We start from the raw sequence: 12,640 nt of genomic DNA, 5'->3' as shown, positions 1-12,640 counted from the left end.
TGCTCCTTTTACTCTCTGTTCCGACATCCTAGATGACCAATTCTCATAGCTTTTAGCCGTACCCTTATCCTACTCCTCCTCTGTTCCTCTGGCGATGTTGAGGTGAATCCAGGCCCTGCAGTGCCAAGCTCCACTCCTATTCCCCAGGAGCTCTCTTTTGATGACTTCTGTAACCATAATAGCCTTGGTTTCATGCATGTTAACATTAGAAGCCTTCTCCCTAAGTTTGTTTTATTCACTGCTTTAGCACACTCTGCCAACCTGGATGTCCTAGCCGTGTCTGAATCCTGGCTTAGGAAGTCCACCAAAAACTCTGAAATCTCCATCCCTAACTACAACATCTTCAGACAAGATAGAACGGCCAAAGGGGGCGGTTTTGCAATCTACTGCAGAGATAGCCTGCAGAGTTCTGTCCTACTATCCAGGTCTGTACCCAAACAATTTGAACTTCTTCTTTTAAAAATCCACCTCTCTAAAAACAAGTCTCTCACCGTTGCCGCCTGCTATAGACCACCCTCTGCCCCCAGCTGTGCTCTGGACACCATACAGTGGGGGAAAAAAGTATTTGATCCCCTGCTGATTTTGTATGTTTGCCCACTGATAAAGAAAGGATCAGTCTATAATTTTAATGGTAGGTTTATTTGAACAGTGAGAGACAGAATAACAACAAAAATATCCAGAAAAACGCATGTAAAAAATGTTATAAATTGATTTGCATTTTAATGAGGGAAATAAGTATTTGACCCCCTCTCAATCAGAAAGATTTCTGGCTCCCAGGTGTCTTTTATACAGGTAACGAGCTGAGATTAGGAGCACACTCTTAGAGTGAGCTCTCCTTTCCGCAGCATGTTACCTGTAAAAAAGACACATGTCCACAGAAGCAATCAATCAATCAGATTCCAAACTCTCCACCATGGCCAAGACCAAAGAGCTCTCCAAGGATGTCAGGGACCAGATTGTAGACCTACACAAGGCTGGAATGGGCTACAAGACCATCGCCAAGCAGCTTGGTGAGAAGGTGACAACATTTGGTGCGATTATTCGCAAATGTAAGAAACACAAAAGAACTGTCAATATCCCTCGGCCTGGGGCTGCATGCAAGATCTCACCTCGTGGGGTTGCAATGATCATGAGAACGGTGAAGAATCAGCCCAGAACTACACGGGAGGATCTTGTCAATGATCTCAAGGCAGCTGGGACCATAGTCACCAAGAAAACAATTGGTAACACACTATGCCGTGAAGGACTGAAATCCTGCAGCGCCCGCAAGGTCCCCCTGCTCAGGAATACATATACATGCCCGTCTGAAGTTTGCCAATGAACATCTGAATGATTCAGAGGACAACTGGTGAAAGTGTTGTGGTCAGATGAGACCAAAATGGAGCTCTTTGGCATCAACTCAACTTGCCGTATTTGGAGGAGGAGGAATGCTGCCTATGACCCCAAGAACACCATCTCCACCGTCAAACATGGAGGTGGAAACATTATGCTTTGGGGGTGTTTTTCTGCTAAGGGGACAGGACAATTTCACCGCATCATTTGACGGGGCCATGTACTGTCAAATCTTGGGCGAGAACCTCCTTCCCTCAGCCAGGGCATTGAAAATGGGTCGTGGATGGGCATTCCAGCATGACAATGACCCAAAACACACGGCCAAGGCAACAAAGGAGTGGCTCAAGAAGAAGCACATTAAGGTCCTGGAGTGGCCTAGCCAGTCTCCAGACCTTAATCCCATAGAAAATCTGTGGAGGGAGCTGAAGGTTCGAGTTGCCAAACGTCAGCCTCGAAACCTTAATGACTTGGAGAAGATCTGCAAAGAGGAGTGGGACAAAATCCCTCCTGAGATGTGTGCAAACCTGGTGGCCAACTACAAGAAACGTCTGACCTCTGTGATTGCCAACAAGGGTTTTGCCACAAAGTACTAAGTCATGTTTTGCAGAGGGGTCAAATACTTATTTCACTCATTAAAATGCAAATCATTTTATAAAATTTTTGACATAAGTTTTTCTGGATTTTTTGTTGTTGTTATTCTGTCTCTCACTGTTCATATAAACCTACCATTAAAATTATAGACTGATCATTTCTTTGTAAGTGGGCAAACGTACAAAATCAGCAGGGGATGAAATACTTTTTCCCCCACTGTATGTGAACTGATTGCCCCACATCTATCTTCAGAGCTCGTGCTGCTAGGTGACCTAAACTGGGACATGCTTAACAGCCCAGCCATCCTACAATCTAAGCTTGATGCCCTAAATCTCACACAAATTATCAATGAACCTACCAGGTACCACCCCAAAGCTGTAAACACGGGCACCCTTATAGATATCATCCTAACCAACTTTCCCTCTAAATACACCTCTGCTGTTTTCAACCAAGATCTCAGCAATCACTGCCTCATTGCCTGCATCCGTAATGGGTCTGCGGTCAAACGACCTCCACTCATCACTGTCAAACGCTCCCTGAAACACTTCAGCGAGCAAGCCTTTCTAATCGACCTGACCCGGGTATCCTGGAAGGATATTGACCTCATCCCTTCAGTAGTGGATGCCTGGTTTTTTTTTTTAAATGACTTCCTCACCAACTTAAATAAGCATGCCCCATTCAAGAAATTTAGAACCAGGAATAGATATAGCCCTTGGTTCTCTCCAGACCTGACTGCCCTTAACCAACACAAAAACATCCTGTGGCGTTCTGCATTAGCATCGAACAGCCCCCGTGATATGCAACTTTTCAGGGAAGTTAGAAACCAATATACACAGGCAGTTAGAAAAGCCAAGGCTAGCTTTTTCAAGCAGAAATTTGCTTCCTGCTACACAAACTCAAAAAAGTTCTGGGACACTGTAAAGTCCATGGAGAATAAGAGCACCTCCTCCCAGCTGCCCACTGCACTGAGGATAGGAAACTGTCACCACCGATAAATCCACTATAATTGAGAATTTCAATAAGCATTTTTCTACGGCTGGCCATGCTTTCCACCTGGCTACCCCTAACCCGGTCAACAGCACTGCACCCCCCACAGCAACTCGCCCAAGCCTTCCCCATTTCTCCTTCTCCCAAATCCAGTCAGCTGATGTTCTGAAAGAGCTGCAAAATCTGGACCCTACAAATCAGCCGGGCTAGACAATCTGGACCCTTTCTTTCTAAAATTATCTGCCGAAATTGTTGCAACCCCTATTACTAGCCTGTTCAACCTCTCTTTCGTGTCGTCTGAGATTCCAAAAGATTGGAAAGCAGTTGCTGTCATCCCCCTCTTCAAAGGAGGGGACACTCTTGACCCAAACTGCTACAGACCTATATCTATCCTACCCTGCCTTTCTAAGGTCTTCAAAAGCCAAGTCAACAAACAGATTACCGACCATTTCGAATCCCACCGCACCTTCTCCGCTATGCAATCTGGTTTCAGAGCTGGTCATGGGTGCACCTCAACCACGCTCAAGGTCCTAAACGATATCGTAACCGCCATCGATAAGAAACAATACTGTGCTGCCGTATTCATTGACCTGGCCAAGGCTTTCGACTCTGTCAATCACCACATCCTCATCGGCAGACTCAATAGCCTTGGTTTCTCAAATGATTGCCTCGCCTGGTTCACCAACTACTTCTCTGATAGAGTTCAATGTGTCAAATCGGATGGCCTGTTGTCCGGGCCTCTGGTAGTCTCTATGGGGGTGCCACAGGGTTCAATTCTTGGGACAACTCTTTTCTTTGTATACATCAATGATGTCGCTCTTGCTGCTGGTGAGTCTCTGATCCACATCTACGCAGATGACACCATTCTGTATACTTCTGGCCCTTCTTTGGATACTGTGTTAACAACCCTCCAGATGAGCTTCAACGCCATACAACTCTCCTTCCGTGGCCTCCAATTGCTCTTAAATACTAGTAAAACTAAATGCATGCTCTTCAACCGATCGCTGCCCGTACCTGCCCGCCCGTCCAGCATCACTACTCTGGACGGTTCTTACTTACAATATGTGGACAACTACAAATACCTAGGTGTCTGGTTAGACTGTAAGCTCTCCTTCCAGATTCACATCAAACATCTCCAATCCAAAGTTAAATCTAGAATTGGCTTCCTATTTCGCAACAAAGCATCCTTCACTCATGCTGCCAAACATACCCTCGTAAAACTGACCATCCTACCGATCCTCGACTTCGGCGATGTCATTTACAAAATAGCCTTCAATAACTTACTCAATCAACTGGATGCAGTCTATCACTGTGCCATCCGTTTTGTCACCAAAGCCCCATATACTACCCACCACTGCGACCTGTACGCTCTCGTTGGCTGGCCCTCGCTTCATACTTGTCGCCAAAACCACTGGCTCCAGGTCATCTACAAAACCCTGCTAGGTAAAGCCCCGCCTTATCTCAGCTCACTGGTCACCATAGCAACACCCATCCGTAGCACGCTCTCCAGTAGGTATATTGCACTGGTCAACCCCAAAGCCAACACTTCCTTTGGCTGCCTTTCCTTCCAGTTCTCTGCTGCCAATGACTGGAACGAATTGCAAACATCTCTGAAGTTGGAGTCTTATATCTCCCTCACTAATTATAAGCATCAGCTGTCAGAGCAGCTTACCGATCACTGTACCTGTACACAGCCAATCTGTAAATAACACACCCAACTACCTCATCCCCATATTATTACCTCATCCCTCTTGCTCTTTTGCACCCCAGTATCTCTACTTGCACATCATCATCTGCACATCTATCACTCCAGTATTAATGCTAAATTGCCTACTCTTCTACATTTGCACACACTGTATATAGATTTGTCTATTTTTCTTTTCTTTTGTGTTTTTGACTACATTTGTTTATGTGTAACTCTGTGATGCTGTTTTTGTCGCACTGCTTTGCTTTATCTTGGCCAGGTCGCAGTTGTAAATGATAACTTGTTCTCAACTGGCCTACCTGGTTAAATAAAGGTGAAATAAAAAAATAGGTATTTTACCAAATAGGGCTATCTTCTGTATACCCCCATTCCTTGTCACAACACAACTGATTGGCTCAAACGCATTAAGAAGGAAATAAATTACACAAATGAACTTTTAACAAGTTAATCGAATTGTATTCCAGGTGACTACCTCATGAAGGTGGTTGAGAGAATGCTAAGAGTGTGCGAAGCTGTCATCAAGGCAAAGGGTGGCTACTTTGAAGAATCTCATATATTAAATATATTTGGATTTGTTTAACACTTTTTTGGTTACTACATGATTCCATGTGTGTTATTTCATAGTTTTGATGTCTTCACTATTATTCTACATTAAATAATCATTGAGTTGACTGAACATATCAAATGTATGATAAGGTCATATGTTCAAAATGTATATTTATATCTCGGGTTGATATATCTTTGTTGCATTACCATGATGAAATTACAGACCTCTCTCTGATAATTCAACGTCAGTGTAAACAGTCCTGAGAGCAAATAAGTTGTTTGTGTTTATAGGGCTCCTTCACACACTCTGGTTAATGTGTGAGACCTCAGACCTGTGTGTCTGTCTTTCAGCTCCCCAGCGCTGAATGAAAAACAATCACATCCCTTGAAATCCGGGATTAAGTTGGATTAGGAAGGCAAATATTAATTCCCCCGGGTCGGGACTTTATTGTGCTTGGTCGGCCTCGGTCTGTCACTCTGGGACAGTCACGTTGCAAGTGACACAGAAACATCCGAATGCCTTAGGACTTCAGAGGCTTTCTGATACTGAGATGCTCAAAGTGAATTCCAGTATGTCATAGAGAAATGTATTTAATGCTGTACGCATCTAGTGTTGTGTAGGATAATACCAGTTAGACAAAGAAGTGATATCATTTCTGTGTTGAATGCTAGAGTAATCAAACTCGCTGGATTTTAAATGAAATATTTTATATAAACAAGAAAACTAACTGAAGATGTTACATTCATGTATTTTATTTGGGATAAACATTTACTTGTAATAATTCAAAACTCATCTTGATAACATTTTTATGATTTCACCTGTGATGTCATGTATATTTCTGCCTAGTTGAGCTAGTTATTGTTGTATTAAAATTGTTATTGTTTACTGTAGGTCAGGATATTGATCCAGAATTAGAGCATAGTGCTGACTCATCAACAGACCGGGGAAAGGTTGACGTGTTTGAATTCTGCCCTCTCTCCTCTCCTCCACCACTGTCTGTTGTCCTCTGGCTTAACCAGAAAAGAAGTATGCAAATGACTATAGCTCTTAGCTTTTCTGTCTGTTTAGTAGTCTAGATTTCTATCATGTGGTCTTTGTCTATTCACCGCCTGAGGAGGACTGAGTGAAAACACATTCACTGATGCTGTACTGTAATTCTGTACTGGTGCCACAGCATTTTGTGAACTTTCTACTGCACTCACTCTGTGTTACTGTACCTATTCAGCATATTATGCTTAGGACTATGTCTTGACCCACAGCATTTAGTGGTCACCTTACTCATTAGTGAAGGACAAAGTGCTAAAAAATAGGCTAATACAATTCAATATGTTCAAGGAGACAAAATTGCTTAACTGGTTTGAAATACAGTCTGCTTCTGATGGATAAAGGGACTGTTAGAGCACAGAGAGGCTAATTTCAATGAATTTTTATGGGACCATTTGAGATTTTAAATAGCCACCCACCATTATATCTAGGTCAGAGTACGTTCTGTGTCATTTTAGAGGAATAGGTTTTAATGTTAGCAGTTGGCACCAGTCACTTACTAATGTACTATAACTTTGGGACAGACCCTCACTCTGCTTTTCAGTTGTGAAACCTATGTAGGTTGCACCTTATTTTATGGTTCACATACACTACATTGCCAAAAGTATATGGACACCTGCTCGTCGAACATCTCATTCCAAAATCATGGGCATTAATATGGAGTTGGTCTCCCTCCACTCTTCTGGGAAGGCTTTCTACTAGATGTTGGAACATTGCTGCGGGGACTTGCTTCCATTCAGCCACAAGAGCATGAGCGAGGTCAGGCACTGATTTTGGGCGATTAGGCCTGGCTCGTAGTCGGTATTCCAATTCATCCCAAAGGTGTTCGATGGGGTTGAGGTCAGGGCTCTGTGCAGGCCAGTCAAGTTCTTCCACACCGATCTCAACAAACTATTTCTGTATGGACCTCTCTTTGTGCACGAGGGCATTGTCATGCTGAAACAAGAAAGGGCCTTCCCCAAAATGTTGCCACAAAGTCGGAAGCACATAATCGTCTAGAATGTAATTGTATGCTGTAGAGTTAAAATCTCCCTTCACTGGAACTAATGGGTCCTAGCCCGAACCATGAAAAACAAACCCAGACCATTATTCCTCCTCCACCAAACTTTACAGTTGGCACTATGCATTGGAGCTGGTAGCGTTCTCCTGGCATCCACCAAACCCAGATTCGTCCATCGCACTGCTAGATGGTGAAGAGTGATTCATCACTCCAGAGAACGCGTTTCCACTGTTCCAGAGTCTAATGGCGGAGAGCTTTACACCACTCCAGCCGACGCTTGGCATTGCGCATGTTAAGCTTGTGTGCGGCTGCTCGGCCATGGAAACCCATTTCATGAAGCTCCCGACGAACAGTTCTTGTGCTGAAGTTGCTTCCAGAGGCAGTTTGGAACTCGGTAGTTAGTGTTGCAACCGAGGACAGACAATTTTTTCGCCGGCTACGCACTTTAGCACTCAGCGGTCCCATTCTGTCAGCTGGTGTAGCCTACGACTTCACTGCTGAGCCGATGTTTCTCCAAGACGTTTCCACTTCACAATAACAGCACTAACAGTTGACCGGGGCAGCTCTAGCAGGGCAGGAATTTGGCAAACTGACTTGTTGGAAAGGTGGCATCCAATGACTTTAAAATTCACAGGCCATTCTTCTGCCAATGTTTGTCTATGGAGATTGCATGGCTGTGTGCTCGATTTTATGCACCTGTCAGCAATGGGTGTGGCTGAAATAGCCAAATCCGTTAATTTGAAGGGGGGGGTCCATATACTTTTGTCCATGTAGTGTATTACAAGGTACTGTATGTACTGACACACACTGAGTGTACAAAACATTAGGAACACCTGCTCTTTCCATGACATAGACTGATCAGGTGAAAACTATGATCCCTTATTGATGTCACCTGTTAATCCACTTTAATCAGCATAGCTGATGGGAGGAGACAGGTTAAATAATCATTTTTAAACCTTGAGACAATTGAGACATGGATTGTTTATGTGAGCCATTCAGGGGGTGAGTGGGCAAGACAAAATATTTAAGTGCTTTTGAATGGGGTATGGTAGTAGGTGCCAGGCACACCGGTTTGAGTGTGTCAAGAACTGCAACGCTGCCGGGTTTTTCACGCTCAACAGTTTCCTGTGTGTGATCCACCACCCAAAGGATATCCAGCCAACTTGAGACAACTGTGGAAAGCATTAGAGTCAACATGGGCCAGCATCCCTGTGGAACGCTTTCGAAACCTTGCAGAGTCCATGCCCTGACAAATTGAGGCTGTTCTGAGGGGAAAATGGGGGGCCGGGGGGTATAACTCAATATTAGGAAGGTGTTCCTAATATTTGGTATACTCAGTGTATATGGAAGTTGTTTAGACCAGGGAGGTTTTCCAATGCCTTGCACAGAAGGGCACCTATAGGTAGATGGGAAAAAATAAAAAAAGCAGACATTGAATATCCCTTTGAGCATGGTGAAGTTATTAATTACACTTTGGATGGTGTTTCAATACACCCAGTCACTACAAAGATACAGGCATCCTTCCTAACTCAGTTGCCGGAGGGGAAGGAAACCACTCAGGGATTTCACAATGAGGCCAATGGTGACTTTAAAACAGTCACAGAGTTTAATGGCTGTGGTAAGAGAAAACTGAGGATGGATCAACAACATTGTAGTTACTCAATACTAACCTAATTGACAGAGTGAAAAGAAGAAAGCCTGTACAGAATAAAAAATATTCCAAAACATACATAATTTTTGTAACAAAGCAATAAAGTCATACTGAAACAAAATTGGCAAAGCAATTCCCTTTTTCTCCTGAATGCAAAGTGTTATGTTTGGGGCAAATCCAATCCAATACATTACTTAGTACCAGTCTCCATATTTTCAAGCATAGTGGTGGCTGCATCATGTTATGGGTATGTTTGTAATCATTAAGGACTGAGGAGTTTTTCAGGATAAAAAAGAAACGGAATGGAGCTAAGAACAGTCAAAATCCTAGAGGAAAATATGGTTCAGTCTGCTTTTCATACAGACACTAGGAGATGAATTCACCTTTCAGCAGGACAATAACCTAAAACACTAGGCCAAATCTACACTGGAGTTGCTTACCAAGAAGACAGTGAATGTTTCTGAGTAGCTGAGTTACAGTTATGACTTAAATCTACTTGAAAATGTATGGCAAGACTTAAAAATGGTTGTCTAGCGATGATGATCATCAACAAATTTGACAGAGCTTGAAGAATAATGGGAAAATGTTGCACAATCCAGGTGTGGAAAGCTCTTAGAAATGTACCCAGAAAGACAGCTGTAATCGCTGCCAAAAGTACATCTACAAAGTTTTGACTCAATGGTGTGAATACTTATGTAAATGGAATATTTCCATATTTCGTTTTAAATACATTTGCTAAAATGTATAAAAACATGTTTTTTCTTTGTCATTATGGGGTACTGTGTGTAGATGGGTGAGAAAAAGCAAACAATTTAATCCATTTTGAATTCAGGATGTAACACAACAAAATGTGGAATAAGTCAAGGCATGAATACTTTCTGAAGGCACTGTATGTATCTCTAGTGTAGTGTAGGATGATACAAGTTAGACAGAGAAGTGATAGCATTGCTATGTTGAATGCTAGAGGAATCAAACTCGTTGGATTTGAAATAAAATATATGTTATATAAACCAGAAAACTAACTGAAGATGTTACATTCATCGTTTTTTTTAATAAACATTTACTTGTAATAATTCAAAACTCCTCTTGATAACATTTTTATGATTTCACCTGTGATGTCATGTATATTTCTGCCTAGTTGAGCTAGTTATTGTTGTATTATAATTGTTATTGTTTACTGTAGGTCAGGATATTGATCCAGAATTAGAGCATAGTGCTGACTCATCAACAGACGGTTGAGGTGTTTGAATTCTGCCCTCTCCTCTCCTTTCATCCACCACTCTCTTTTGTCCTCTGGTTTAACATCATTTGAGGAGTCGCCTGAGGCATGAGAGGAATGCAAGATGGAGGTATACAGCAGTGGTGAGGCAGAGGGCTCGTAGTGAGGACTGGCTTGGTACTATTCTGAACTTTGTGTGGTGATCTTTCTGGTGCCCAGAGCTGCTGAGGCATCACCTAAGTGGTGTTACACAGAGTGGAAGTGGAGAAGTCCAGTGGCTATAAGAATCAGGATGGTTCCCAGACTTGCCCTCCTACAAGATCATCAGCAGACTCCAACATCATCTACCATCTTCTGTCCAGATCCCTTCACTCAAGCCATGAACTGACCCTCTCTATTCTCGGAGGATGCCGCTTTCAAAGACTTGGCCTCTATTGGTTGACCTGTCATGATATATTGGTTGTTTGGTTTTTGCTCTTGAAGCGCTTTGAGATTCTATGAAAAGCGCTATAGAAATGTAATGAATTAATATTCATTTTATTCTCATTAACCAGGAAAGAAGCATGCAAATTGCTATAGCTCTTAGCTTTTCTGTCTGTTTAGTAGTCTAGATTTCTATCATGTGGTCTTTGTCTATTCACCGCCTGAGGAGGACTGAGTGAAAACACATTCACTGATGCTGTACTGTAATTCTGTACTGGTGCCACAGCATTTTGTGAACTTTCTACTGCACTCACTCTGTGTTACTGTACCTATTCAGCATATTATGCTTAGGACTATGTCTTGACCCACAGCATTTAGTGGTCACCTTACTCATTAGTGAAGGACAAAGTGCTAAAAAATAGGCTAATACAATTCAATATGTTCAAGGAGACAAAATTGCTGAACTGGTTTGAAATACAGTCTGCTTCTGATGGATAAAGGGACTGTTAGGGTACAGAGAGGCTCATTTCAATGAATTTTTATGGGACCATTTGAGATTTTAAATAGCCACCCACCATTATATCTAGGTCAGAGTACGTTCTGTGTCATTTTAGAGGAATAGGTTTTAATGTTAGCAGTTGGCACCAGTCACTTACTAATGTACTGTAACTTTGGCACAGACCCTCACTCTGCTTTTCAGTTGTGAAACCTATGTAGGTTGCACCTTATTTTATGGTTCACATATTACCAGGTATGTACTGACAAATAAGTCTTGGTAAAACTGTAATTCCACTGTAATGAAGTATGAGTTACTTGTTTGTTTCTACCCTTATGAATGTACCAGCAATATGTTGTCATTCTTATGTTTGGAATCTGTAGATAAGTCTCTGTATGGAGGATGGACTTTTGGATGAGATTACCCCAAAGGTTTTTAAGACCCCTAGATCTCTTACAAGAAGAGGGGATGGTAATCTTTTAGTCTTGGCCGAGCTCCAACTACCAGCTTTCTATGGGTTTCCAACCATCAGCTTGTCTTCGCTCACATCTCACACACTTCTTATGCACTTTGATAAAATAATGCCTTTATTAGGTTGCACCTCACATGTCAATAGTCATTTAGTTTGATAGTCATCTTGGTTAGGATACGTTTTGAAAAGCCACCTCATCGAATAAAGGTGACTTTTCTCTCTTTGATCATTAGAGTAATTAAGAGTTAATGAGTGTTGATGACAAACCAAAGTGTCATTACCAAGAGGTCAGAGGGCGTGTAGCAATAAACATTGAACAGCAGCAGAGCCCAGACAAGGCCATCAGTTTGGTGAAATGAAACGTTTGGCAGCTCTGTGATCCATGACAAGGATCAGCTATCTCACCATCTGCATCAGTCGTCTCCCAACCTGCCTGCAGACGGCCAGGGAGTCTGCCTCATTTTCTTCGCCTAATCAACTCCTCTGTAATAAAGGCTCTCCACCGCCCACCTCTATATGGAGCAGATAGTCGTCCACCATTCCCTCTCAACTTCCAGCCAAGTGTTATCAAAGAACATTTTCTGGGAGTGTTCTGGGGTTTGGTTAATCAGTACATTGTGAGGAAGTCCTGCTGTGCCTCTGCTTCCTTTCCTCTTTAATTAATACCTAGCCTGGTACCCTGGAGGACCCGCTCTCCCCAGAGGGATGATGACACCAGCGACGGAAGCTCCTTCAGGGAGTGCTTTTAGAATATTGTGAGGGATATAGTACTGTATATTAGATCCCTCACAGGTTGCATCTGATGCTATCACAACCAAAAACAGGAAGGATGATTGTGGTTGGTTTTCTAAATTAAGAGGCTGCATTTTGATATTCAGAGATGCTTATTCATTTGTTGTAAAGTTTTGGTATCAAGAATATCTCCGAACTGGGCCATTATTGGTTTCTGTCCTTTCAGACAGAAGAAACCTACATGGTGCTGAATATGATCATATGCTGTTTGGTTGACTGTAGTTTCAGTGTTGGCATACTAGTATGACTGTCACTCCACACACCTTTCAGCATTGTGCATCATTTAAGATAAACCTTTTGAGATGTACTTCAAACTGCAATACACTTCAAAGAAACAGACAGCATCAACGTGATTTCAAAGAAAGGAAGAACAAAACCTTG

This window comes from Salmo trutta, chromosome 30 (assembly GCF_901001165.1).
Source record: "Salmo trutta chromosome 30, fSalTru1.1, whole genome shotgun sequence".
NCBI lineage: Eukaryota > Metazoa > Chordata > Actinopteri > Salmoniformes > Salmonidae > Salmo > Salmo trutta.
Note: the sequence above shows the minus strand (reverse complement) of the source record.